Source organism: Lipotes vexillifer, unplaced genomic scaffold, assembly GCF_000442215.2.
Source record: "Lipotes vexillifer unplaced genomic scaffold, Lipotes_vexillifer_v1.1 scaffold2150, whole genome shotgun sequence".
NCBI classification, from domain to species: Eukaryota; Metazoa; Chordata; class Mammalia; order Artiodactyla; family Lipotidae; genus Lipotes; species Lipotes vexillifer.
Genome location: NW_006795413.1, coordinates 222,928 through 249,476, shown reverse-complemented (window position 1 = coordinate 249,476; position 26,549 = coordinate 222,928). Strand labels below are relative to the sequence as shown.

The window sequence follows — 26,549 nt, the reverse complement described above, 5'->3', positions numbered from 1 at the left end:
CTACACGACTTAGAGTTATTTATAGCATTTGCTTTAAATTTAATAAGATATAGACCCAGTTCTAGTGAAGTTTTCTGATTTTAAATTTTCATATGGAAGAATGTCGAAGATCCTTTATAGCTTTGCTAGCAAAATGAATTCATATATATATTTTTTTTTTTTAAAAACTTGTACTAACAAATAAAACCACTTGCAAATTTGCTTATTTGTGGTTTTTAATTTTCAAACTTTTGTAAGAAAATTCAGGCTTAATAATAGTCATTTCATAATGTCTTCAGAAAGAAGATTATCAATTTCAGTTGTTTGAGGAAAAAAGATAGCCGACTGTAGTATAATTGGTGGAAAGGGCACTATAATATGCTTACCTATGACTGTAAGTGAATCATCAGGACTTCAGTATACTTTAAATTGTGTTACTTAAACCAACTACATCAGAGTTACTTGGGAAGCCTGTTGATAGATCCAATTCTAGGCTTTCAGAATCAGAATTCTGAGAATAAAGTCAGAAAATTTGTATTTATTATAAAGACACATTCAGGTCTCATGACAGGAGTAATTAAAGAAAGAAATAAAATAAGTACTAAAATAAAATAAAACTCTTTACGGAGTGAGAAAATATTTTTTAATGACTTTGAAAGGCTATGAACTTATGTATAAAACCTAACACTTTGCCTTGTTTCAAAAACAATCATCTTTATCTCCATCAGAAGATGAATTCTCACCTGTGCTATTTAGTTAACAGAAACTACTTTAAAATTTCTATCATTTGTATAAGTAAAAGCAAGCTGGAACTTGCCTTTATGTAAGACTTAATATTTGGGAATAATATTTTCACAAATTGTAAAGTTGTAGAGATTTAGCTCAAAAGTTCCTAAGTGTCTGTCCAAAACAGTATAAAAAGCTTTGCTCTCAATGTTTTAATCTGTTTGAGGAATTACTGCAGAAAGAACTAGGTGGGGAGGAGGGCAGGGGAGCTCCAGGTAGAATGGCTGAAGGAGAGTTGACCTAATCTGGCCATGGTAAGCACACCTCATCAGGGAGAGGCTCTGTGCTGATGCTACTGTGTCCACAGGTAGAGCCTTTCCCCTCCTGGTGTTGGCTACCTGTTCATGTGCACTCTGCTGTTCAAAGGTTGTGTCAAATTTTGTGTGTGTGTGTGTTATCCAGATCCAAAGCTTGGTTTTGTCATTGGTTTTCATGACAAGTCTGCACACATAGAAACATTTCATGATTTTTGTACTTTATTCAATATTGAAGGAGTCTTAAGTGTAACAAAGCAGAGAGTCTTCTGCAAAATCTATCTCATTTCCCTTTCCTTTCTCTCTCTCCTTTCACAGAACTTGGATATATCTGCAATATATCTTCTACTCTAAAATAATTTTCGAGGAATATTTTTCAATTACAAATAATTTTATCTATGAAAGAACTCCTGAAGACACCTTTTCCCCCATGAGAATGGAAGTTCTTTCCAGGCATGAATTTTTGTTTGTTTGTTTGTTTTTGCCTTTTATCAAATCCCCAGGGACTTTGTCAAATGCCTGGGACATAGTAGACCCTCAACCACTAATTGCTGATTCATTAAATGAGATAGATGCTTTGTATACTGAGTGTTTTCTTACATGGAGTCAGAATCACATGTCTTACTAGCCCTGCCTTTACTTTCCTTCCACAGGACAAGAAAAAATTCTCTCTGGTTCAAGCCACCTCATGATACCTATCTTCACTGTAACCAAGTGAGCTAGGAAAGATTCCTGTCTTCTTATTATCCAAATAATAGTGAGTCCATACCTATTTCTGCAAAGAAACACACACACACACACACACACACACACACACACACACGCATACACAGCTCAGAGCCCTGGTCTAAGTTTAAGGGACATTCTGCTGATAGGGTTAAGCACTGCTCCAGGAGGAAGGTACTGGGGTGTGATAGACTGACTAATATCTGTATCAGATCCAACTCCATAAATGAGGCTAATGCTGCTGGTCCCAGCCTGGCTGTTCGGTCTCACTTCCTGAGTTTCTCACTCTCTTAGTCTTGGTTTCTTCCTCTCACTCCTCTTAAGAAGAAGCCACATTTGCACTTCTCTGTGAACTACTCCCACAATAACTCAGGTAGACTTGGATGGATTTCCCAGACAGTACTTCATCTTATCTTACTGACAGTTTCATTTGTATATATGGTTATTATTCCTCTTCTTTCATATTTTCTAATTACAAATACTTATATAATAGTGTCATATTTATTCTGGCACAGGTTTCTAGTTTCTGGGAACATGTAGTACTTCTACTTCTCCAACTGGGGCTCTTCTCCCTCTTCATGAATCACTCTGTTTTCTAGTTTTTTTTTTTTTTTTTTAAGTTTCTAGGTCATAAATAAAGATGGAGGATCACTCTTCTTGCCCCAGGAGTAGGGTGGGGAACATGCTGCAATACAAGGACATGCAGTGTGTTGGTTGGCACTCCAGACATGTCAGCTTCCAAGAATTGCAGCACCTCCAGTTCTTTTTAAATTTATTTATTTATTTATTTATTTATTTATTTATTTATTTATTTGGCTGCATTGGGTCTTTGTTGCTGCGCGCGGGCTTTCTCTAGTTGCGGGAAGCGGGGCTACTCTTCATTACGGTGCACAGGCTTCTCATTGTGGTGGCTTCTCTTGCAGAGCATGAGCTCTAGGCTTGTGGGCTTCAGTAGTTGTGGCACTTGGGCTCAGTAGTTGTGGCTCGCGGGCTCCAGAGTGCAGGCTCAGTAATTGTGGCTCATGGGCTTAGTTGCTCCACGGTATGTGGGATCTTCCCAGACCAGGGCTCGAACCCGTGTCCCCTGCATTGGCAGGTGGATTCTTAACCTACTGCACCACCAGGGAAGTCCCTCCAGTTATTATAAACATTGTTAGCTGCCAGAATCAAAAAAAAATGAGAAGGGGAAAATAAGATAAGTGGGGAGAGAGGATGTTGGCAGCAGCCATTGATGGATCATTTATAAAAGTGATGTTCAGAAGTAGAGAAGGGTCTAATTTTTAAAACTACACCAAGACTTGTTTGCAAGAGTCTTCTATTATCATAAAATACCATCCTGCTGCATAGAAGATAGAATTTGATTTTTTCTCCCTAAAAATCATCACCTGATATGCAATATAAGTCTCTGCACTTTAAAAATAGTTTTACCACTTGTCTCCTGGATGGTTATTTTACAATCCAATATAAATATAATAATCTGAATAAGAATGTGTGGGGCTCTCACAATTTTAACAACAAGGACTCATAAGGATATTATTTCACTAATATTAATATAGTTACCCTTTTAGTATTGAAGGTAACAAACCTTTAGTAGCAGAAAAATGTTAGGCTTCTCATTTTTGTTTACCAAGCAGCATTTCATGAGATTTCCTGCCTGTGTCATTACCCATAGAGGAAATGTTAGTTTTATAATGGAAATGCTATACAGCATACCAGTAATCACTGGATTGTCTACATAAGTAACACTAATGTGGATTTCCATCAAATAATTCCCACTCCTTCAGCTCCATTGGGTCACAGTAGAAATAGGTGTTGTATATGGGCCTTTTACCCAAACAAACTCCTAAATTACAAATCCTCATCCCCATCCATGATTCATATCCTGTCCTCTCCCTCACTCTTCATGTCAGAGATGTTGCTGTTGCCTTTGTCATGATAAATGATGTGAAAACAAAGCAACAGCTCACATGTGAACCCCAGTTTTCGGAAAATATGTGAGTTCCAAAATAGGAGCCAGAGGTATTAAAGACCTGAAAGATTGATTTCAAGTATTGAACCAGGAACAGACTCAAAGTTGGGGCTGACTTTCCTATCTGTTTAAATACAAATACCCCTACCCAGTTGTGTGGGCCCAGAGGACAGTGTCATAAACTGTGTATTCACTTTGATATACTGTCAAATCCTAAGAACAAGACATTCAGGTGGGTGCACACATCTTTAAACAGTTCCTTCCTCAGCTATCATAACCCCAAATTAACTGTGTCCAGTAGATATAATAAAGCAATGTAAGAGGCTGAAATTTAGAGAGTGTGTTTGCCAGGAAATGAGAAAGAAATGCATAAATTTAGTTAGGAGGTTGTCCCAATCCCAATAAATTTCATTATGAAAACCAGCGTTCAGTCCACTGGTATTGCCTTGTCAATATGATGTATTTTTTTTAATAAAAATAACACATTAAATTATATCTTTGGTTCCTGAGGATTTTGAGGGGGCACCTTCTTAAATTTTATGCCCAAGTTAAGTACCTTACCCCCTTATAGTCCTGTTTTCTGAGTGCCAAAGATGAGTTGTAGATATTTGAATTGTTTTCAGTGGCTAGCCCTGGACCACAGTGCTGATGAGATCCATTTCCAACTCTTCCTTTCCCTTGAGTCACAGGACCCTTTGACCTCAGAAACCAAGTTGCCATTAGTTACAGACACAGTTAAATCAATAGATACATGTCTTGCTTTTTGTTGTTATTTTTAATAACATCATTTCTATGGGAAATGTGTTTAAAGCTCCAAGTAATTATTTTTAAGAACTTGGTTTTGGAGAATATGGAAGGGGGAGATTGATGTTTATACACACACATTATTCCAGAGTCTTCCCTGAGGAAACAAAATAGCTTCAATTCATTTTGAAAACATATTCAAATGCATGATCTATTGGTGATGTTTCCTCAAGTACATGCAAGTCTCATACAACAACACTTAAGGTGCAAGTCACCATGTTTGGGGTAAGGAAACAAGTTAATACCTGGTTCCAAAGTCCCAAGAGTGCACATGGTTTCACTGGGAAGAAAATATTGACAATTTTTGGGGACCAGCACACTGGACCTATATCAATCAGGAGCCGTTGATGGCACCTCCAATGTGTCTCCCCACTCAGATGGTAAAAGTCATAGCCCCATAGCTCCTTTTTCAGCTAAAATGACTGAATCTAGCCCTTGTTTTTGGAATGACTGTCTCACTGCTTTCATTACAACCTGTTTGCCCACATCACCAGCAATGTGGCATTCTCCCTTCACACAGAATGTCTGATAGTTGGCTATGGGAATAGGGTGAGAAATACAAATGGAGGTGTTGACAAGTATTCCTTCATGGGATATGCAGAGTCTGAGGCCATCTCTTGCTGTCTCCAATGTCCATGTCAGATTAAGGAAAATAGTGATTAATTGTGGTCAGAGTTGTCTGGTTAGAGATGGCAGACCAAGCAATCAGTTAAATTTAAGGAGCTTGCAATGGTTTGTGAGAGCTTCACAAGGGTGTTCTCCTTCATGGGTAAGATTCCAGAGATGATTGCAAAAGACAAAGACCATCAATACCCCCTCACTCTCCTGTCACTCCAGGAGGTATTTCCTCACCAGGAACTAGAACTGTCGCTATTCTTTTACTGTCCCAAATCCACATGTTCCCATAGCTTCCCCTATTTTCAATCGACACGTACTGGAAATGAGATGTTTTGTCCAAAACCATGAGTGTAAGGGAAAAGAATTTTTATAACATGCAAAGATATCTATTTGTCCCTTTCTAAGTGGACCACTGTTTGAGGGGGTAGCAATCATTGTACATGATCAAGTGTTCATTTTCCTTTTGATCTATTATCACAGCAAGCCATCATGAGAATCTAGGTAGCTGAATCAGAGTTGTTTGCCATCTTTTGGCTGAGCTGCCAGTTGGAGCAGGTACCATCCATTCCAGCCTAGGGATGCAACTGAGGGAGAGAAAGAATCATCACACCCAAAAATGATCAGAGAAAAAGTTCAAATTTTCAAAATAGGTATATATGAAATCCCATACCTTTCATTCTGATCATAATCTAGAAAGTCTCTGAGAGGAGATGGCCCATCTCTTAGGACAGCTCCATTCATGACCAAACTGCCCTACTAAGGTGTGCAGACTAGGAGCAGGTGAGGGAAATAGAGTGATAAGTTATTTGGATAAATTTTGAGGAAGATGCTTCAATAATCAAGGACACCAAATGCCTGTGTCTATTAGGGCATGTGGAGACTCTATTGGAAACACTGATTACTAGACCATTGTTGAGTGGCTTTTGTGAAAAAGTGTGCTTTATTATCACATAAGATTGTCAGAAAGCTGAAAACAAAAGACAGATTAATTTCAAAAGCCATGATCATATGACCAAAGGCAGCTGATCACACTAGAAGAGCACCACCATAACTTGAAAAAGTGTCCACTTTGGTGTGGCCTCACCAAATAGTCATGGGAATGGTCAAATTCCAGGACAGGCAATCAGTGTGCCAGGAGCAAGCAGGGCCACAATCCACACCGTGTTGTCATGAGACAAATGGACCAACTTCTGGCAGGAGCCACAAATCTGGCAGTCAGTGCTGGCCTCTGCATCAGATACATAGGTCTGTTTACTCCGTGCCTAGTCTAGAAGAACAGTTCTGTTGCCATGCCTGGTACAATTATGAATATAGGCAGTAGTGGGGACGATCTGGATTTTAAGTCTCTTAATGAGGAACTTGACTCCATTTGGTCTCTTCAGTTAAAGGGCCCTTACTGTGGGCATCTTTGTGATGATCGAGAGACTGACTAGTAGCCATTATTTGTTTCCACCATGTGCATCTTCCAAGAGTGGTGTCTTTAACCCACCAGTCTCTAGTTTTCTAATGTAGGAGATTAAACTGGAACCCAACCTCTTGGGAAATATCTCAAGCATCACTGAAAATATTATAACAAGGCTAATCAAGGGTAGTATTGTTCAGGTAAACAAGAACAGCCTTGGGTTTGGCCCACTAAACAGAGACCGTGTCATTTTCATCTGCGTAGCTGATGTTGAGATTGAACAGTGTAGCAGCCTCATGGACACCATCAAGTCCCACCTTGGCCAAACTATCCGTGAGCCATCTGTGAATCAAGGGCCCTATTGAGGCAGCAGCTTTGCTTCAGTCAAGGGAGTGGGGATGAAATTTTCCCTAATTAGATAGTTGCCACTTTTTCATGAAAATACTGAGAGGCCACCAGGGTAAGTCAGCTGTGCTCTTGAATATAACTTTTCCGTTTGACTAGCTAGGTTTCTGGGACCTACGTTCTTTGTTAATCATTGAGTCTAAGTTGATCTACCCCCAAACAGGAATATCGGGCTCGGCAGTCACCAGACCATGGGTCACGTGATCAGTTTATACAAGAATTTCATAATAAGCTAATGGCTGCTTTTGAAAATAAATGTGTCTGGTTGACATGCCAGGGAGAGAACGAGCCCGAATCCTAAAGGCGGGCAGCTTCCCATTGTTAGAGGTCCCAGTTGTCAACATGGTCAGGCACAGAGACTCACAGCTCTGAGGACTGTTAGAGGGTGAGACCCCAAAGTACTCAGCCCTTCTCTACATGTGGCTTTTTCTCATTTGGGGAATTCCTTTTGGTACTAATGGGAAGAGGAAGTAAAAACATTTAACACTTGATTTAGATGTAGAAACAACCACTACAGTGTACAGAATAGGCTGTAGAGGCTCCAGAAAATCTTCTAGAGCAAGGGCATACACTTCCTTGGGTTAGGCAGATGGGGTGAGGGCCAATCAGAGCAATCTAACAGGGCATTGAGCAGGGTCAGGGGGTGTGTCTACAGGTTAGACTCAGAGCACTACTGTTTCCCCAAATCCACATATGGGCTCTGCTATGACTCCCCCGTCCACATTCATAAGTGAAAAACCTACTGTCCAAGGTGATGGTATTAGGAGGTGGGCCTTTAGAAGGTGATTAGGTCACGAGAGGGACCCTTCATGAGTGGGGTTAATATCGTTATTAAAGAGACTCCAGGGAGCTGGCTTGCTTCTGCCACTGTGTGAGGACACAGCAATAAGTTAGCAGTCTGCAACCTGGAAGAAGGTCTTCACCAAACTAACCACACTCACCCCTGATCCTGAACTTCTGGCCTCCAGAACTGGGAGAAATTTATTTTTGTTATTTATAAGCCATCCAATCTTGTTAGAACACCCCAAATGGACTAAGATAGGCTCCTTCTAGGCCTTTTCCTTAGCCCTGAGAGTTCTACCTTCCAAAGTTCGGGGCTAAATTCTTAACTTCACTCTAAGCAGATTAATGATCTGCAGAATGATTGAGGGGAGACCCCTTTTGGCTTTGTTGCAGAACCCTTCTTTCCAGCCAGACTTGTTTCCCACACATTGGAAAACGATGGGATAATTCACCCTACATTTCTGGCCTAGTTCCTAACTCTTCACCATTAACTCAGAATACAGAAAATACCTCACATTGAAAAGTCACCTTATGTCTGGTTGGGAGCAGGTTGTATTTCCCTAAGATGCCACAATATCTCCCATGCTACACATTCTTTATACAATGGGACTTTGACAATTTTTCCATTGAAGCATGGGATGCCTGTCCCCTCCCCTTGAAATTGGGCAGGATTTTGTTTCAACCAATAAAGTAGGATGGAAGCAACACAGCATGACTTCTTAGGCTAGCTCCTAAAAAGTGATTCAGCTTCAGCCTTTGTCACTGGAATTCTCCCACTCATTTAGCCTTCAGCTGCCATATTAACAGTTCAACTGCCCTGAGGCCACCAATCCATGAGGAAGCCCAAACTGTTCCATGGAGATTACGTGGAGAAGCTGTGGGACCACATGGAGAGAGAGTGAGTGATGCATCTAGCACTCAGCTATTCTATCCCTCCACTGTTCCAACTCCAGTCACATCTGACTACACCACTTGGGAGACTCTAGGCCAGAATCACCTCACTGATAACTTTCCAAAATTCTTGTCCCACGGAAATTATAAGAGAAAATAATGTGATTGTTGTTTTAAGTCTAAGTGTAAGCCTAAATTTGGCGTGATTTGTTTCAAAGAAATGCATAACCAGAACTTCTAGTTTCCAGTCTGTGATCTCAGCACCATGAGATAGTCAAAATTTCTGCCGTTTCTTTACTCCCCTATAAAGTCTGTTCATCAGGGCTAGTAGAAACACAACTTGTGCCAAGATACGGCACATTCCCAGAGGACATGAAATACTGGCAAACATTTCATTTCTATCTTTGGAATTTTAGAGCATCTGGTCCTTGTTGCTTCCTTTCATTTCTTATGTCTTTAAAAATACTTTTTTCTTTTTGTTTTACAATGTATTCTTTTCTTTTCTATTTACTGCGGTAAGAATCTTGGCCTTTCAAGACATAATGCATCCTGCTCCCATCCTGTTTAAAGGTAAATATCCCTTTTGCTCCCTATACCTATTTCAAGCTTAATTTTTCCATTATCTCTGTCACTATTTAGGACAAAACATACACACACACACACACACACACACACACACACACACACACACACTTTTTTGTTGTTTGTTATAATACCCAGAATACTGAGCAATAAGAATCTAGTATTTTCTGACTCCAAAATAAAATTATAGACTTTCCATTTCTTGTTTTGAATGATGGATATTTTATGTTTTGCTTTTTTTTTGTTTTTCTTCTAAAATATTCACAATTTCAGAGTATTATGGCGCTAGGTAGCAAAGCCCTAAAGCAAATCAAATCCTTAGGAGAAGCTGCCTCATTTGTTGATGGACCCATTTGGACCACACTCCCCAACCACCATAGTACCTCTTGGATGTAGGAACTGATAAAAGCCAGTTAAGGCTCACTCCTGGATTTGGGGCCAGGGGGTTGTGTTAGGACCAGGGAGTAAATGCCCAAATAATATAATACAACTTATGTCATTTCTGCTGAAAAAAAAAATACTGGACAGCTATCAGGAGGCCCAGAAAATATATTATCTAGCTAACCAACTACAGAAATGGAATGGGGCACAAATTAAAGAAAACCCCATAATCCAAAGAATCTGTTAGGGTGACCCCACCTACTAGAAATTTGTTGCCATGCCACAGGATCTAGATGTTCCAGAACATTCACCACCACATCTCTTAGCTTCCACTTCCTTTGTTCCTACTTATTCCAAAATGATTCTGAGAAGAGGCCTGTTGTCCTCATTTAGTATTCTAAACCTGAAAGCCAGGCCCCATATCCAACTTTTCTTGGTTTTATCCAAAATATTTAGATATTGCATAGTAAAAGAAAAACAACAAAACAGAAACAAAAACAAATGCTCATGGCGTGCCTTCCCCTTTTCTGTGCAATATTAGTCAGACACCTTTACTTGCCAGCATACAGTATAGTTTACTGTTTCTCAAGTACATCCATTGCATTAGATTTCAAATTCAGTCTTGCTCCAGATGCTAATGACCATGACCAAATTATATCTAGTGCTGCTGTAATAAATTACCACAAACTTCATGGTTTAAAGCAACTAAACGTTGTAAATTTCCAGTTCTGTTCATCAGAAATGTGACATGGGTCTCATTGAGTTAAAATAAAGTTGTTAACAGGTTGCACTCCTTTTTGGAGGCTCTAGACTTTTTCCCTGTGATTTCACATTTTCCATGGTGTCTCAAAGTTTCTCCATTTTTATTAGATTGAATTCATTGTAACAATCTAGGATAATTTCCGCATAACCTTAATTATACCTTCAAGGTCCCTCTTGCCATGTAGGGTAACATTCATAGAATACATGGACATTGGGAGACATTGGGGAGAGGGGTGGTACTCTGCGTGGGATTTTTTGGTTTGTTTTTTGTGGGTTTTTTTGTTGTTTTTTTTAGAGCATTTGCTTTATTTCTGACACGTGAATCTCAAGACAGCGACAGATTCTGGGTGGAGGGGGTGGGTGTCTGCATCGGGGTTGGAACTCCACCTTGAGGGTGGGGAAGGCCTCTCCCTGCACTGACACCATGTGTTACTGCCCAGCACCATGATGTTCTGTGGGTCGTGTGTCTCTTGGACCACAGCGCACTGTCACAGAATCGAAGGCGAGTTCAAAGTCACCTGGAGGTCACGGTCCCACTGCTGCTTGCCGGCCAGCGGAGCATCCAGGACCGGCCGCCTGCCCTCTTTCTTGCTCTGGCCTAGGTCATTGTTGACTAGCTGAGCAGTGGCGCTGGACCTACGCGCAGGTAGGCGGGCTGAAGTGGACAGGTCTAGAGCAGCCGTCTTGGGGACTAAGGACCTTCAGGACAGGAGCCCCCGGCTGCCCTTGGCACTGGGCTCCCTCCGGGCGCAGAGTTGGCCGAGTTTGGGCAGCGTCACCGTGGTGGCTTTGAGGGCGGCGCTGCCAGCGTTGGGGAGAGCCAGGGACTCCGGGTCCTGCTGAGAACCTCTGTCCCGCCGGGCCTCCTCGGGGCGCAGCATCTCGGGTTCCACCATGCAGATGCGGTGGGGTGAACAGCGAGGGAGGAACTTGGCCCCTAAGCCTTCCGAGTTGTGATCTGAGTCTGCGCTGCAGGGACCGGCGAGCAGAGGGTCCGAGTCCAACAAAGTGTGCCAGGAGCCGCCAACCGACTGGACGGCGTCACCTCAGCCACCGGAGCTCCCTCCCGACCGCCCTGGGACCGCCCCCTGGGACCTGGCGCTGCAGTCCTTGGAGCTGCCGGGAAGCTTGTGCCGCTGCCATGGCCTCGGGGCGCTCAGACACGCGGGGGCGACACCAGGCACCGGTCTCCGTCGGGCGGGAGGGCGCGCAGCGGAAGCTCAGCCCCTCCTCGCTCCCGGAGAGGGACAGGGCCTCGTCTACGCGGTGGAGCGCGAGGAACAGAGCCGGCGGGCAGCGAGGGCCAGGCCACCGCTGGATAGGCCTCCGCCTCAGCTCTCCGCCCCGCCCCCGGCTCAGCAACGGTACCCGCGGGATGCGGGCGGACAAAGGCGCGCGGGCCGGGGCTGCAGGCGGCCGACAGCAGCCTTGCCGTTTCCTCCTCCCGGCCGGCGCCGTGGTCCCCGCAGGGCTCGGGCACGGGCCCGCCTGCTTTCCAGTCTGGGCGTGGCCGCCATCCTGGGCCCGGGGGCTGTGGTCCCCCCACGGGGGGAACTAGCGTCTCCATCCAGGAAGCTGGGGGCTTGCGGACTCGGCCGGGCAATGTGGAGCCACCGCGGACCCTGGGGCCTCCTGGACACCAGCCTTCTTGCCGCTGACCACCCCGTGGAGGCCCTCCGCGGCACCTCCCGGGACTGCGTCCCAGGGGCGTCCCGGCTTTGCCTCCCGGGCCGAAGGGGCTTCTTTATCAGCCTGCGAGGGGCCTAGGCCCGGGGAGCGCCTGCGCTTGCCCGGCGACGGTGTTGCCCGGCCTCTCTCCTGGAGCTGTCCCGGGGGCCCACGCTTTCTCGGCTCTCGGCTCCCCGGGTCCCCGCCAGGTCCTGGGGGTTAGCGCAAGCTCCAGCAAGAATCCCAAGTACTGCGGGCAGACCAGGCACGGGTGCGCGCGCAGTGTCAGCAGCCCAGGTGAGTCCGCCGGCAGAGCTCCTTGGGCTAGGCCGGCAGCCGCCCAAGATCAGCCGCGAGGAACACGACACCCAGGTTGGATGAGAAGGCCTGTCTTCCCTGGAGACCCCGTCCGCTGCCCGTCGCGTGCGGCCGACTGTTGAGGATGGGTAGGCTGTGAGGGCCTGTTGCGGGGGTCGCCAGCAAAACGACCCCCCAATCCAGGTGCCTCACTGGTTTCCAGGAGCTCGTTGACCAGCACTGAGAAGAAAGCAGCGTCACCAAGGCCGCTTCAAAGATGTAGCCGCAGGGCCTGGGAACCTGAGCACACCCGCGGAGGTCGGCGCTCCAGCAGCTGGAGGCGTCGCCGGCCCAGCGGCGTGGCCACCTGCTTAGAGAGAACTGGGGAGGCCCTTAGAGGTCGGCATTCACGCCTCCTGCCCAGGCTGTGGACACCGGTCAGGTGTGGCCTTGAGGGCTTGGTTACCCCTTTTGATTCCAGGGACTACGTGGAAGGTGGAGAGGGGTGCACACTCTTTTTCTCTCTGAAGAGGATTTTAGCACAGGTTATCCCGTTCTCACTTCCTCCCCATCTCACCACCTCTCGATGGCACTTCTCTCCCCATCTATTGTCATGACAGCATCTCCGGATTACTCGGTGGTGCTTTTGGGATCACTGCTGGGGCCACCGGGACCAGGCTGGGCTCCCATGAGAAGGAGGTGATCCTGCTGTTATGGAAAGACGTCGATCTGGCCAACAAGAATTTGGGACAGTTGTACGAAGTAATAGACCAGTTCAACTGGAACTGACCAAGAATTAATTGTGTAAAAGAAACTGAGATGGAATGTAAAAGCCTGTTCTCTGTGGCAGCTGGGCCAAGCCCTCCAGTAGTTTAACCAGTGGGCAATCAACTGAACCCTGGGGTAGGAACCTTCTCTCTCTGTACTGAAGGGCAGCTTCATGTCAGGCAAATCCTGAATCATGAGGTTTCCAAGAAGAAAGTATTATTGATTGAATGTTTCTATTCCTTTTTTGATTTCTGTAAAGAATTCAAGAAGTGTTGCCTTGGTTCACCCGATATTGACCAACTGGAAGTTGCAGTAATGACAGAGTGTTGAAATGTTGAGAATAGTTCAGCCTCCCAGTATGGAGCTTCTCAATTTGACGATATGGGGAATATAATTTAAGCAATGATTTCAGAGCCTTATAATCACAGGTTTTCAGATCCAGAGAGAGTAAAACACAAATTCGAAAGTGGTACTTACAGCAAGATTATTGATAACAAGACTACAGTCAGGGCTAGGGATTTATCTTGGCAGCCTTCATTTCAAGATAGTTCAAGATTCTTGAAAGGACTCAATATTGCCAAGAGATGTGAAGCACTTTGTCTGAAACTGCAGGGTCAAGGGAGTAGAGAAGCTCTGGTTAGGTTTGTGAGTAACACAGAGACGTAGCATTACACAGGCACAAACATCACATGGGGACCTAGTACACTGAGGCTTACAAAGCAAACAAGTGAAGATTTTCTTCAAATTGCTGGTGGTGCATCCAAAGAGGTAGCCCAATTTTTCTTGCAGGGAAAAAAATCATTGCCTGCATTCAGGGACTCCCTTTCATGGCCACAGCTGAGGAAATGACCTTCTTTGGACAGCATCACCCCATCTCTGGGGAGAAGGCATCCTCTTTGTTACCCACCAGATGGCAGACCAGCAGGGAATGCCTGTGTCTTCTTTGCTGTGCCCAGAATGCCTTGAGGAAGCATAAGAACTTGTTGGGTAAAGGATACATTGAGCTTCTCAGGAGCACAGCAGCCGATGGTCAGCAGGTGGGTTGGGCTGCTGTGCTCCTGGAACGTGGATGTGTTCACCAACCCTGAAGTTCTCTGAATCCAGTACTATTAGGATTTTAATGAGGCTTCATCACAAAGGCATGACTGATTACTCTCTCCATTACAGCCCCTCTCCTCCCTCTGGAGAATGAGAGGTGGGACTTAAAACCCCAAGCTTCTAATTATGGCTTGGTCTTTCTGGTGACCATCCCCCATTCAGGAACACAGAAAGAGTCACCTCATTAGAACAAAAGATACTCCAGGAAATTTCAAAGAATTTTGGGGTTTGGTGTCATATATTTCTATCACTCAGAAAATTTCAAAGATCTCAGGAGCTCTGTGTCATCCGCTGGGATCAAGGACTAAATATTCGAACAAAAGATACTCCTATCACCCCTCTTTACAATGGGTTTAGGAGCTCTGCATCAGGAACCGTTTCAAGAGACCAATACATACATTTCTTATTATTTCACACACTAGTCTGTTTTTGTCATCTAACACATCATCTTCACTCCCTCCCCTACCACATAGTTTATCTGGTTAAACCAAAATCCTAGGCTATTAAAGATTTTAGATGAAGCCACAGCTCTGATGCTAAGAGGCCATCTGTATTAGTTTTCAATTGCTGCCTAACAAATTACTACTCACTTTGTGACTTAAAGAACATCCATGGTTAGAAGCTGGGTGGGTTTGACTGTGCATGAGGTCAAAATGAAATGTTGGCCAGGCTGGGCTCTTACACGGAGGTTCTGGAGAAGAATCCACTTCCAGGCTTATTCAGGTTGTTGGCAGAATTCATTCTGTATGGTTGCAGGACTGAGGTCCTGTCTTCTTGCTGTGGGCTGAGGGTCACTATCAGTTCCCAGAGACCATTCGTGTTCTTTCGTGTGGCCTCCTCCATCTTCAAGCTGGAAGCGGCATGTGGGCATCCATGCCTTGTCCATTATTGGGCTCCAGCATCTCAGCGCTACATCCAGTCAAGAGAGAGGCTCTTAAGTGCAGCCTCTTTTCCCAAACTGCCAAGCCACTGGGTCATGGCAGCTCCCTGCCAGTTCTCCAGGCAGCCTCTAGAGCCCCCTGCTCAGGTCCCCTGGACTAGGGGGAAATTTACTAGTGGGATCCACGTCTAGCCCACCCAGATGAGGATGGCCACATTTTTTTTCTTAAAGCCATAAAGCTCAATATTTACAAGAACAGCTTCATACTTGGTTCTAAGAATATTGGCCACATAAAGAACTGTTTACTTCTCATAACAAGAAAAACCTAAGCGTATGCCTTACTCTTAAAATACAGAATAACAAAATTTAAAACTCGAAAAATAAGCTGCTCATTGAATGCATGCCCTTTCTCCTTCTGGGAAACAGCATAAAATCAAATTTTGTCAGGGCTCAGGGCCTTCCTATCAGCTCCCATGACCTGCAGCTGTGGCCCTGTTACTTTAAAAAGGTCATCCTTTTCACACTGGCCAAAGTGAGCCAGAAGGCAGGCCTGGTGAGCTTCCCACCCTCTTTGGGAGAGGTAAGTACTGATTTGCTGGGAAAGTTCCCACATGCAAAGTTTGCTCCTCTGCCTCTGGGGTTGAAGGGAGCTTGGTGATCCCTCTGGCCCTGAGTTTTGCTCCCTGCATTCCAGCCTTGACTCTCACTCCACCAGGACCTGTGGCTGCAGAGCTTTAAAATTTTCCCCTGCACTGAAGCTAGCTGCCCTCCCCAAAGAGAACAAGTCAAGCCAGATGATGTGCAAGATGCCAGCCCAGCTATTTCTTTTTGGGAATCGTATCTCCCTGGGTCTGGCAGAAGGAGCCAACAGAGTCTGGCCAGAAGACACAATGATCCCAGGTGTGGAAGGTGGCATGGCAGCCCCAGGTGCCAGCGAAGAGCCCTATGGGTCTGCTGGCTCGACAGCTCTGTTGCCAACAAGTGCAGAATATAACAGACATTCGCACAGAGTATCTACCAACTCCAGAAAGCACAGTCAGTGCCCCAGAGAAGCCAGAGCACAGCCTCTAATGTGCAACTAGTCACTCCATGGAGAAAGTGGATGGAGAGACACAGAAGATAGTTGAGAATGATGCCTTCGTGAGTGACCTGGGTTAGAGCTGTTGTTGGGGTCTTTCAAGCCACTGGATTCATTGGCGGGATCATCACTGTGGTCGTGCAGAACGTGTCCAGAAGGTACTCACCTTCAAGAACTGAAGAACTGTGCCCTTCCTCCAACATCATTCAAAGATATAGTTTCCAATTTCCCTTGTCCCCAAACATGTGGGGTAAGGTGACCCATGGAAATGCTTGGCCACCCATTCAAAATCCATGATGATCCGTCCACTTGCCAATAGCAATTGAAGGAAAGATAACTCAGAAGATATGCTCCTTTGAGCATTTGTCTTTTGAAATTGTTTTAAAGATATAAACTTTGTAAAAGGTGATTTAAAGGGAAAAATGCATAGAAAGTGGAGCAAAACTATGTAAATTGGTTTATAACTAAGATAAACAATATAATTCAATCAATGTTAGAAAATGTAATTGTGTCTTTGTACCAACCATTCTCTAGTGTTATTTAAAATGCAAAGGAATTTGGAAATATTTATACCAATGGAGTCCTTGGGTCTGGTGCTGTGTCAGTAAGTGATATAAGCCTTCTGCAGTTTTGGATCTGTTGAAATGTACATATTCCAGTCTAGTTTGGTCTATTTTTAAAGCCTGATTTTGTGTGAATGATCAAGTAGAAAATCTAAAGTTAGATAATATGTAATGAGCAACTGCCTTCCACAAGTCCAGATAAATCATTTCAAAAGCATCTATTTTAGATCATAAACAGGAAGCTTATACTTTTGAGAAGGCATGTTTCTCACAACTAGGCCACTGGGCAGGCTCTAGGCTTGCTTTACTGCCTTCTCCAGCAGTGACTTGATGACACAAAGCTTTGCTCCTTCCTGTTCTCTCTACTTCCCTCAGATAACGGGGACCCAGCACTAAGGAGATGGCATTCTCTCTTTCCAAGACACAAGTCCTTCAGATTGGTTCCTTTGCTCTGGAATATGGGGATCTCAGCCCTGTATTCCCAGGAAGCTGCTGGAGACCCAAAGGTGCCAGAGGCTCAAGTGTACCAGAAACCAAGAATCACGGTTGTCATCAAACATAAAGAAACCCTGTCTGTGCCTCTGGAATGGGAAATAGCACCTGCCAGTTTTCTTACATTCTGTTTCAGAGGAAAAATATGGGAGCAAAAATAACTTTTTAAAATGCTAATTTTAAAGAAGCATCTAGATTTAAAGACTGGATTTTAACATAAAAGATATTCTCAGTCTTCATAATATACTACATAGTTTTGTGGGGTCATAACTGGAAAAAAATCAAAATAAAGGAGCCCAAACTGCCTTTCTGTATTGGTACCATTCAACTTAGTTCATTTCCCTCTGTATATTTATTGAATTATTTTTCCTAAACAATAATATTTTTACACTGAGCAGATGCTCTATTGTGATTGTGGTTGTATAATTCTGATATCCTCTAAACTTGTAAGAGTTCATAAAACAAGAAAAAGTAAAAAGCATCAGTTGAAAAGCATAGCTCATTTCGCCTACTTTGGGCAGTAATATTGTGGATGCTATTTTAAACACTGTGCCCTTGTTTTGCCCAGTTCCAGCTGATCTACCAGCCCAGATTCCATATTTGAACATCAGCTGACTTAGAGAAGGGGATTAAGAACAGCTTAAAATCCTTGCATTTCATCCCTCAGATTCTGGAACAGGAGTGAGGAATAATGTCTGTTCTTTCCTATCCTTTCTTTTCTCCCTCACCCACACCAAGACCACCCCAAGTCATACACTTGACCTGTTCCCTGCTGGGACAGGACTGTGGGTTTCTTTGTAACATCTGCATTGGTGCTCAATGTAGTGTGGATATGTTGTAAAATAAACCAGTTGGTGGCCTATATAAAAAAAGGCCATATTATATTTTCCTTTCTTTTTTTTTTTTTTTTTTCTGTGTGGTAAAAATATGGGCAACTTTTGTTCTCTTCTTTACATTTCTTGCAATTTCTAATTACTCTACAACTAACATTAATTACTTACATAATAAAAAAGCAACTATTCTGAAAAGTTTCATTTTCCTTCTTAAGAAAAATAAAATACAAATTCAGAGAGAAAATTATCATTTTTATATATTTAATAAAGTTCACTTACTTAAACATTTTTTCTTTTTTTTTTTTTTTTTTTTTTCTGTGTGGTAAAAATATGGGCAACTTTTGTTCTCTTCTTTACATTTCTTGCAATTTCTAATTACTCTACAACTAACATTAATTACTTACATAATAAAAAAGCAACTATTCTGAAAAGTTTCATTTTCCTTCTTAAGAAAAATAAAATACAAATTCAGAGAGAAAATTATCATTTTTATATATTTAATAAAGTTCACTTACTTAAACATTTTATTTTTTTAACATTTTTATTGGAGTATAATTGCTTTACAATGGTGTGTTAGTTTCTGCTGTAAAATAAAGTGAATCAGCTATGCATATACATATATCCCCATATCTCCTCCCTCTTGTGTCTGCCTCCCACCCTCCTTATCTCACCCCTCTAGGTGGTCACAAAGCACTGAGCTGATCTCCCTGTGCTGTGCGGCTGCTTTCCACTAGCTATCTATTTTACATTTGCTAATGTCTATATGTCCATGCCACTCTCTCACCTCGTCTCAGCTTACCCTTCCCCCTCCTCACGTCCTCAAATCCATTCTCTACATCTGAGTCTTTATTCCTGTCCTGCCCCTAGGTTCTTCAGAATGCTTTTTTTTTTTTTTTTTTTTTTTTTTTTAGATTCCGTATATATGTTTCAGCATACAATATTTGTTTTTCTCTTTCTGACTTACTTCACTCTGTATGACAGACTCTAGTTCCAACCACCTCAGTACAAATAACTCAATTTCACTTATTTTTATAGCTGAGTAATATTCCATTGTATACATGTGCCACATCTTCTTTATCCATTCATCTGTTGATGGACGCGTAGGTTGCTTCCATGTCTTGGCTATTGTAAATAGTGCTGCAATGGATATTGTGGTACATGACTCTTTTTGAATTATGGTTTTCTCAGTGTATATGCCCAGTAGTGGAACTGCTACGTCGTTTGGTAGTCCCGTTTTTATTTTTTTAAGGAAACTCCATACTGTTCTCCATAGTGGCTGTATCAATTTACATCCTCACCAACAGTGTAAGAGGGTTCCCTTTTACCACACTCTCTCCAGCATTTATTTTTTGTTGATTTTTTGATGATGGACATTCTGACTGGTGTGAGGTAATACCTCATTGTAGTTTTAATTTGCATTTCTCTAATGATTAGTGACATTAAGCATCCTATCATGTGTTTGTTGGCAATCTGTATATCTTCTCTGGAGAAATGTCTGTTTAGGTCTTCTACCCATTTTTGGATTGTTTTTGTTTGTTTGTTTGTTTTGTTTTGTTTGATATTGAGCTGTGTGAGCTTCTTGTATACTTCGGAGATTAATTCTTTCTCAGTTGCTTCATTTGCAAATATTTTCTCCCATTCTTTTTGTCTTGTTTATGGTTTCCTTTGCTGTGCAAAAGCTTTGAAGTTTCATTAGATCCCATTTGTTTATTTTTGTTTTTATTTCTATTTCTCTAGGAGGTGGGTCAGAAAGGATCTTGCTGTGATTTATGTCATAGAGAGCTCTGCCTATGTTTTCCTCTAAGAGTTTTATAGTGTCTGGCCTTACATTTAGGTCCTTAATCCATTTTGAGTCTGTTTTTGTATATGGTGTTAGGGAGTGTTCTAATTTCTTTCTTTTACATGTAGCTTTCCAGTTTTCCCAGCTCCACTTATTGAAGAGGCTGTCTTTTCTCCATTTTATATTCTTGCATCCTTTAACAAAAATAAGGTGACCATATGTGCGTGGGTGTAGCTCTGGGCTTTCTATCCTGTTCCATTGATCTATATTTCTGTTTTGGTGCCAGTACCTTACTGTCTTGATTACTGTAGCTTTGTACTAGAGTCTGAAGTCAGGGAGCTTAATTCCTCCAGCTCCATTTTTCTTTCTCAAGATTGCTTTGGCTTTTCAGGGTCTTTTGTGTTTCCAAACAAATTGTGAAAATTTTTGTTCTACTTCTGTGAAAAATGCCATTGGTAATTTAATCAGGATGGCATTGAATCTGTACATTGCTTTGGGTAGTATAGTCATTCTCACAATGTTGATTCTTCCAGTCCAAGAACATGGTATATCTCTCCATCTGTTTGTATCATCTTTACTTTCTTTCATCAGTGTCCTATAGTTTTCTGCATACAGGTCTTTTGTCTCCTTAGATAGGTTTCTTCCTGGGTATTTTATTCATTGTGCTGCAGTGGTAAATGGGAGTGTTTCCTTAATTTCTCTTTCAGAATTTTCATCATTAGTTTACAGGAATGTGAGATATTTCTGTGCATTAATTTTGTATCCTGCTACTTTACCAAATTCGTTGATTATCTCTAGTAGTCTTCTGGTAGCATCTTTAGGATTCTCTATGTATAGTATCATGATATCTTCAAACAATGACACTTTTACTTCTTTTCCGATTTAGATTCCTTTTATTTCTTTTGCTTCTCTGATTGCTGTGGCTAAAGCTTCCAAAACTATGTTAAATAATAGCGGTGAGAGTGGGCAACCTTGTCTTTTTCATGATCTTAGTGGAGGAGTTTTCAGTTTTTCACCATTGAGAATGATGTTGGCTGTGGGTTTGTCATATACGGCATTTATTATGTTCAGGTAAGTTCCCTCTATACCTATTTTCTGCAAATTTTTTTTAAATCATAAATTGGTGTTGAATTTTGTCAAAAGCTTTTTCTGCATCTATTGAGATGATCAAATGGCTTTTCTCCTTCAATTTGTTAATATGGTTTATCACATTGATTGATTTGTGTATATTGAAGAATCTTTGCATTCCTGGGATAAACCACACTTGATCATGCTATGTGATTCTTTTAATGTGTTGTTGGATTCTGTTTTCCAGTATTTTGTTGAGGATTTTGGCATCTATGTTCAGCAGTGATATTGGCCAGTAGTTTTCTCTCTTTGTGACATCTTTGTCTGGTTTTGGTATCAGGGTGATGGTGGCCCCATAGAATGAGTTTGGCAGTGTACCTCCCTCTGCTATATTTTGGAAGAATTTGAGAAGTATAGGTGTTAGCTCTTCTCTAAATGTTTGCTGGAGTTCACCTGTGAAGCCATCTGGTCGTGGGTTTTTGTTTGTTGTAATATTTTTAATCCCAATTTCAATTTCAGTGCTTGTGATTGGTCTGTTTCTATTTTTTATTTCTTATTGGTTCAGTCTCAGAAGGTTGTGCTTTTCTAAGAATTTGTCTATTTCTTCCAGGTTGTCCATTTTATTGGCATATGGTTGCTTTTAGTAATCTCTCATGATCCTTTGTATTTCTGCAGGGTCAGTTGTTACTTCTTTTTCTTTTCTAACCCCATCGCTTTGAGTCTTCTTCCTTGTTTTCTTGATGAGTCTGGTTAATGGTTTACCAATTTTGTTTATTTTCTCAAAGAATCAACTTTTAGCATTACTGATCTTTGCTGTCATTTCCTTCATTTCTTTTTCATTTATTTATGATCTGATCTTCATGATTTCTTTCCTTCTGCTAACTTTGTTTTGTTTTTGTTTTTTTGTTTTTTTCATTCTTCTTTCTCTAATTGTTTTAGGTGTAAGGTTAGGTTGTTTTTTTGAGATGTTTCTTGAGGCAGGATTGTGTTGCTATAAACTTCCCTCTAAGAACTGCTTTTGCTGCATTCCATAGGTTTTGGATTGTCATGTTTGCATTGTCATATTTTCTAGGTTTTTTTAAAATTTATTTTCTCTTTGATTTCTTCAGTGATCTCTTGGTTATTTAGTAGTGTATTGTTTAGCCTCCATGTGTTTGTATTTTTTACAGATTTTTCCCTGTAACTGATATCTTGTCTCATAGTGTTATGTTTGGAAAAGATACTTGAAAGGATTTCAATTTTCTTAAATTAACCAAGGCTTGATTTGTGACCCAAGATGTGATCTATCCTAGAGAATGTTCCATGAGCACTAGAGAAGAAAGTATATTCTGCTGTTTTGGGGCAGAATGTCCTATAAATATCAGTTAAGTCCATCTTGTTTAATGTGTCATTTAAAGCTTGTGTTTCCTTATTTATTTTCATTTCAGAGGATCTGTCCATTGGTGAAAATGGCTTGTTAAATTCCCCTATTATTATTGTGTTACTGTCGATTTCCCCTTTTATGGTTGTTAGCATTTGCCTTATGTATTGTTGTGCTTCTATGTTGGGTTCATAAATATTTTCAATTGTTATATCTTCTTGGACTGATCCCTTGATCATTATGTAGTGTTGTTCTTTGTCTCTTCTAATAGTCTTTATTTTAAAGTCTATTTTGTCTCATATGAGAATTGCTACTCCAGCTTTCTTTTGATTTCCCTTTGCACGGAATAACTTTTTCCATCCCCTCACTTTCAGTCTGTTATGTATCTCTAAGTCTGAAGTGGATCTCTTGTAGACAGCATATATATGGTCTTGTTTTTGTATCCATTCAACCAATCTATGTCTTTTGGTTGGAACATGTAGTCCATTTAAATTTAAAGGAAATATCAATATGTATATTCCTATTACCATTTTCTTAACTGTTTTGGATTTGGTATTGTAGGTCTCTTCATTTTCCTTCTCTTGTGTTTCCTGCTTAGAGAAGTTCCTTTGGCATTTGTTTTAAAGCTGGTTTGGTGGTGTTGAATTATCTTAGCTTTTGTTTGTCTGTAAATGTTTTACTTTCTCCATCGAATCTGAATGAGATCCTTGCTGGATAGAGTAATCTTGGCTGAAAAATTTTCCCTTTCATCACTTTAAAGGTGTCCTGCCACTTCCTTCTGGCTTGCAGAGTTTCTTCTGAAAGATCAGCTGTTAACCTTATGGAGTTTCCCTTGTAGGTTATTTGTTGCTTTTCCCTTGATGCTTTTAATATTTTTTCTTTGTATTTAATTTTTGATTGTGTGATTAATATGTTTCCTGGCATGTTTCTCCTTGGATTTATCCTGTATGGGACTCTCTGAACTTTCTGGACTTCATTGACTATTTCCTTTCCCATATTAGGTAAGTTGTCCACTATAATCTCTTCAAATATTTTCTTAGTCCTTTTTCTTTTCTCTTCTTCATCTGGGACCCCTATAATTCAAATGTTGGTGCATTTAATGTTGTCCCAGAGGTCTCTGAGATGGTCCTCAATTCTTTTTATTCTTTTTTCTTTATTCTTCTCTGCAGTAGTTATTGCCACTATTTTCTCTTCCAGGTCACTTATCCGTTCTTCTACCTCAGTTATTCTCCTACTGATTCCTTCTAGAAAATTTTTAATTTCATTTTTTGTGCTGTTCATCATTGTTCGTTTGCTCTTTAGTTCTTCTAGTTCCTTGTTAAACGTTTCTTGTATTTTTCTCTATTCTATTTCTAAGATTTTGTATGATCTTTACTATCATTACTCTGAACTCTTTTTCAGGTAGACTGCCTATTTCCTCTTCCTTTGTTTGGTCTGATGGGTTTTTGCCTTGCTCCTTCTTCAGCTGTGTATTTCTCTGTCTTCTCATTTTGCTTTACTTCCTGTGTTTAGGGTCTCCTTTTCACAGGCTGCAGTTTCGTAGTTCCCATTGTTTTTGGTGTCTGCCTTCAATAGGTAAGGTTTGTTCAGTGAGCTGTGTAGACTTTCTGGTGGAACAGACTGGTGCCGGTGTTCTTGTGGATGAAGCTGGATATTGTATTTCTGGTAGGCAAGACCATGTTCTGTGGTCTGTTTGTGGTGTCTGTGAACTTATTCTTACTTTAGGCACCCTCTCTACTAATGGGTGGGGTTGTGTTCCTGTCTTACTTGTTGTTTGGCATGGGGTCCAGCACTAGATCTTGCTGGTCATTGAGTGGAGCTGGATCTTAATATTGAGATAGAGATCTCTGGGAGAGCTCTCACTGATTGATATTATGAGGGGCAGGGAGGCTCTGGTGGACCAATGTCCTGAACTTGGCTCTCACACCTCAGAGGCTCACACTTGACACCTGGCTAGAACAACAAGACCTTGTCAGCCACACGGCCAAGTAAGTGGTGAGTTTCTTGCCTTTTGGGAAGTCTGAGGTCTTCTGCCAGCATTCAGTATGTTTTCTGTAGGAGTTGTTCCACATGTAGATGTATTTTTGATGTGTTTGTGGGGAGAATGGTGACCTCCACGTCTTACTCCTCTGCCATCTTGAAGGTCCTCCTATATTCCTTTCTTTGGCCAAGAAAATTACTAGCTACATGTTATTAATAGTAATTTTAATATTGAAGCTCATGAATATATTGAGTAGCTTAGTCCTTTATTGGAAATATTGATATGTATAGGTGATTATTTTCTTTTCTAAGTACATCTTTAATGTAGGAATTATGAATATTTGTAGCTGTTAAAAATTATTATACCCAGAATAAGGTTAATATTAAAAAAAAAAAAAAAAAAAAAAAAACTTCACCCAGGTTTCTCACTGTCAGAGAATTAAATTGAAAATAAGCAAAGGAGGAATGCTGGAAGGAAGATTTGGTATTGAAAAAAGAAATAGATATTGGGTTGGCCAAAATATCCTTTTTTTTTTTTTTTTTTGTAAGATGGCTCTAGTAACACTTAGTTGTCTTTAACTTCATTTGAAACAATTTTGTTAGATTGTATGTGACAGCTGTCATATCAGTGTGCATTTTAAAAAAAAGTCTTACCAAAATTAGTGGATTTCTGTTTAGCCATTTTAAGATAGAAGATGAAAGAAATGTAACACTTCCAGCATTTTATGCTTTATTATTTCAAGAAAGGTAAAAATGCAACTGAATCTCAAAAAAACATTTGTGCAGTGTATGGAAAAGGTGCTGTGACTGATCAAACTTATCAAAAGTGGTTTGCAAAGTTTCATGCTGGAGATTTCTAACTGGGTGTTGCTCTTTGGTCAGGTAGAAACATTGAAACTTATAGCTATCAAATTGAGACATTAATTGAGAACAACTGATGTTATACCACGTGGGAGAGACACCATACTCAAAATATCCAAATCAAGCATTGAAAATATTTTGTACCAGCTTAGTTGTGTTCATCACTTTGGTGTTTGGGTTCCACATAAGTTAAGTGAAATAAACCTTCTTTACTGTATGTCTGATTCTCTATTTAAACATAACAAAAACGTTCCATTTTTAAAACAAATGTGATGGATGATTAAAAGTAGATACTGTACAATAATGTGGCATGGAACAGATCATGGGGCAAGTGAAATGAACCACCACCAACCACTCCAAAGCCCGGTCTTCACCCAAAGAAAGTGATGTTTTTTATATGGTGGGATTGGAAAGGAGTCCTCTATTATGAGGTCTTTCTAGAAAACCAAACAATTAATTCCGACAAGTACTGCTCCCAATTAGACCAACTGAAAACAGCACTCAATGAAAAGCATCCAGAATTAGTCAACAGAACTTGCATAATCTTCCATCAGGATAACAGGACCACATGTTTCTTTGATGACCAGGCAAAAACTGTTACAGCTTGGCTGGGAAATTCTGGTTCATCCTCCATATTCACCAGATATTGCATCTTCAGATTTCCATTTATTTTGGCCTTTACAAAATTCTCTTAATGGAAAAAATTTTAATTCCCTGGAAAACTGTAAAAGGCACCTGGAACAGTTCTTTGCTCAAAAATATAAAAAGCTTAGGGAAGATGGAATTATGAAGTTGCCTGAAAAATGGCAGAAGGTAGTGGAACAAAAGGGTGAATATGTTGTTCAGTAAAGTTCTTGGTGAAAATAAGAAATGTGTCTTTTATTTTTACTTTAAAACCTAAGACACCTTTTGACCAACCCAATAGAAAGATAGATAAATAGAAAGATACATCAGAAATGAATTTCTTATCTCTGTCTACAAAGAGGACCTAGAAGATGTGGCATTCAAATACCAAGGAGCATACCTCATGTCCTATATTGTCTCTAACTACCATCACTCAATAAAATTTGCCAGGGTTCTTTGGCGACCTCTTTGATTCCAGTCCTGGAGCAAGAAGAATACAAGAGGAGTGTGAGAAAATAAATCTTAACCTGGATTTCTTAGTGTTACAGTGTAAACCTTAGTCTCCTGAGCCATGGGAAATCTTACATCATAAAGATAAAGAAGAGTTTCCCTGCTGGCGCAGTGGTTGAGAGTCCGCCTGCCGATGTAGGGGACAAAGGTTCGTGCCCCGTTCCGGGAAGATCCCACATGCCATGGAGCGGCTGGGCCCGTGAGCCATGGCCGCTGAGCCTGCGCGTCTGGAGCCTGTGCTCCTCAGCGGGAGAGGCCACAACAGTGAGAGGGCTGCCTACCACAAAAAAAAAAATAATAATAATAAATAAATAAATAAAGAGTGTTTGCTGTTACTTCCCTTAAAG

General features: G+C 41.4%; 1 pseudogene; it reads left to right on the top strand.

The window, feature by feature from the left end:
- Positions 1-12,849: 12,849 nt before the first annotated feature.
- LOC103086695 (epithelial splicing regulatory protein 1 pseudogene) lies at positions 12,850-14,163 on the top strand (annotated as a pseudogene).
- Positions 14,164-26,549: the final 12,386 nt, after the last annotated feature.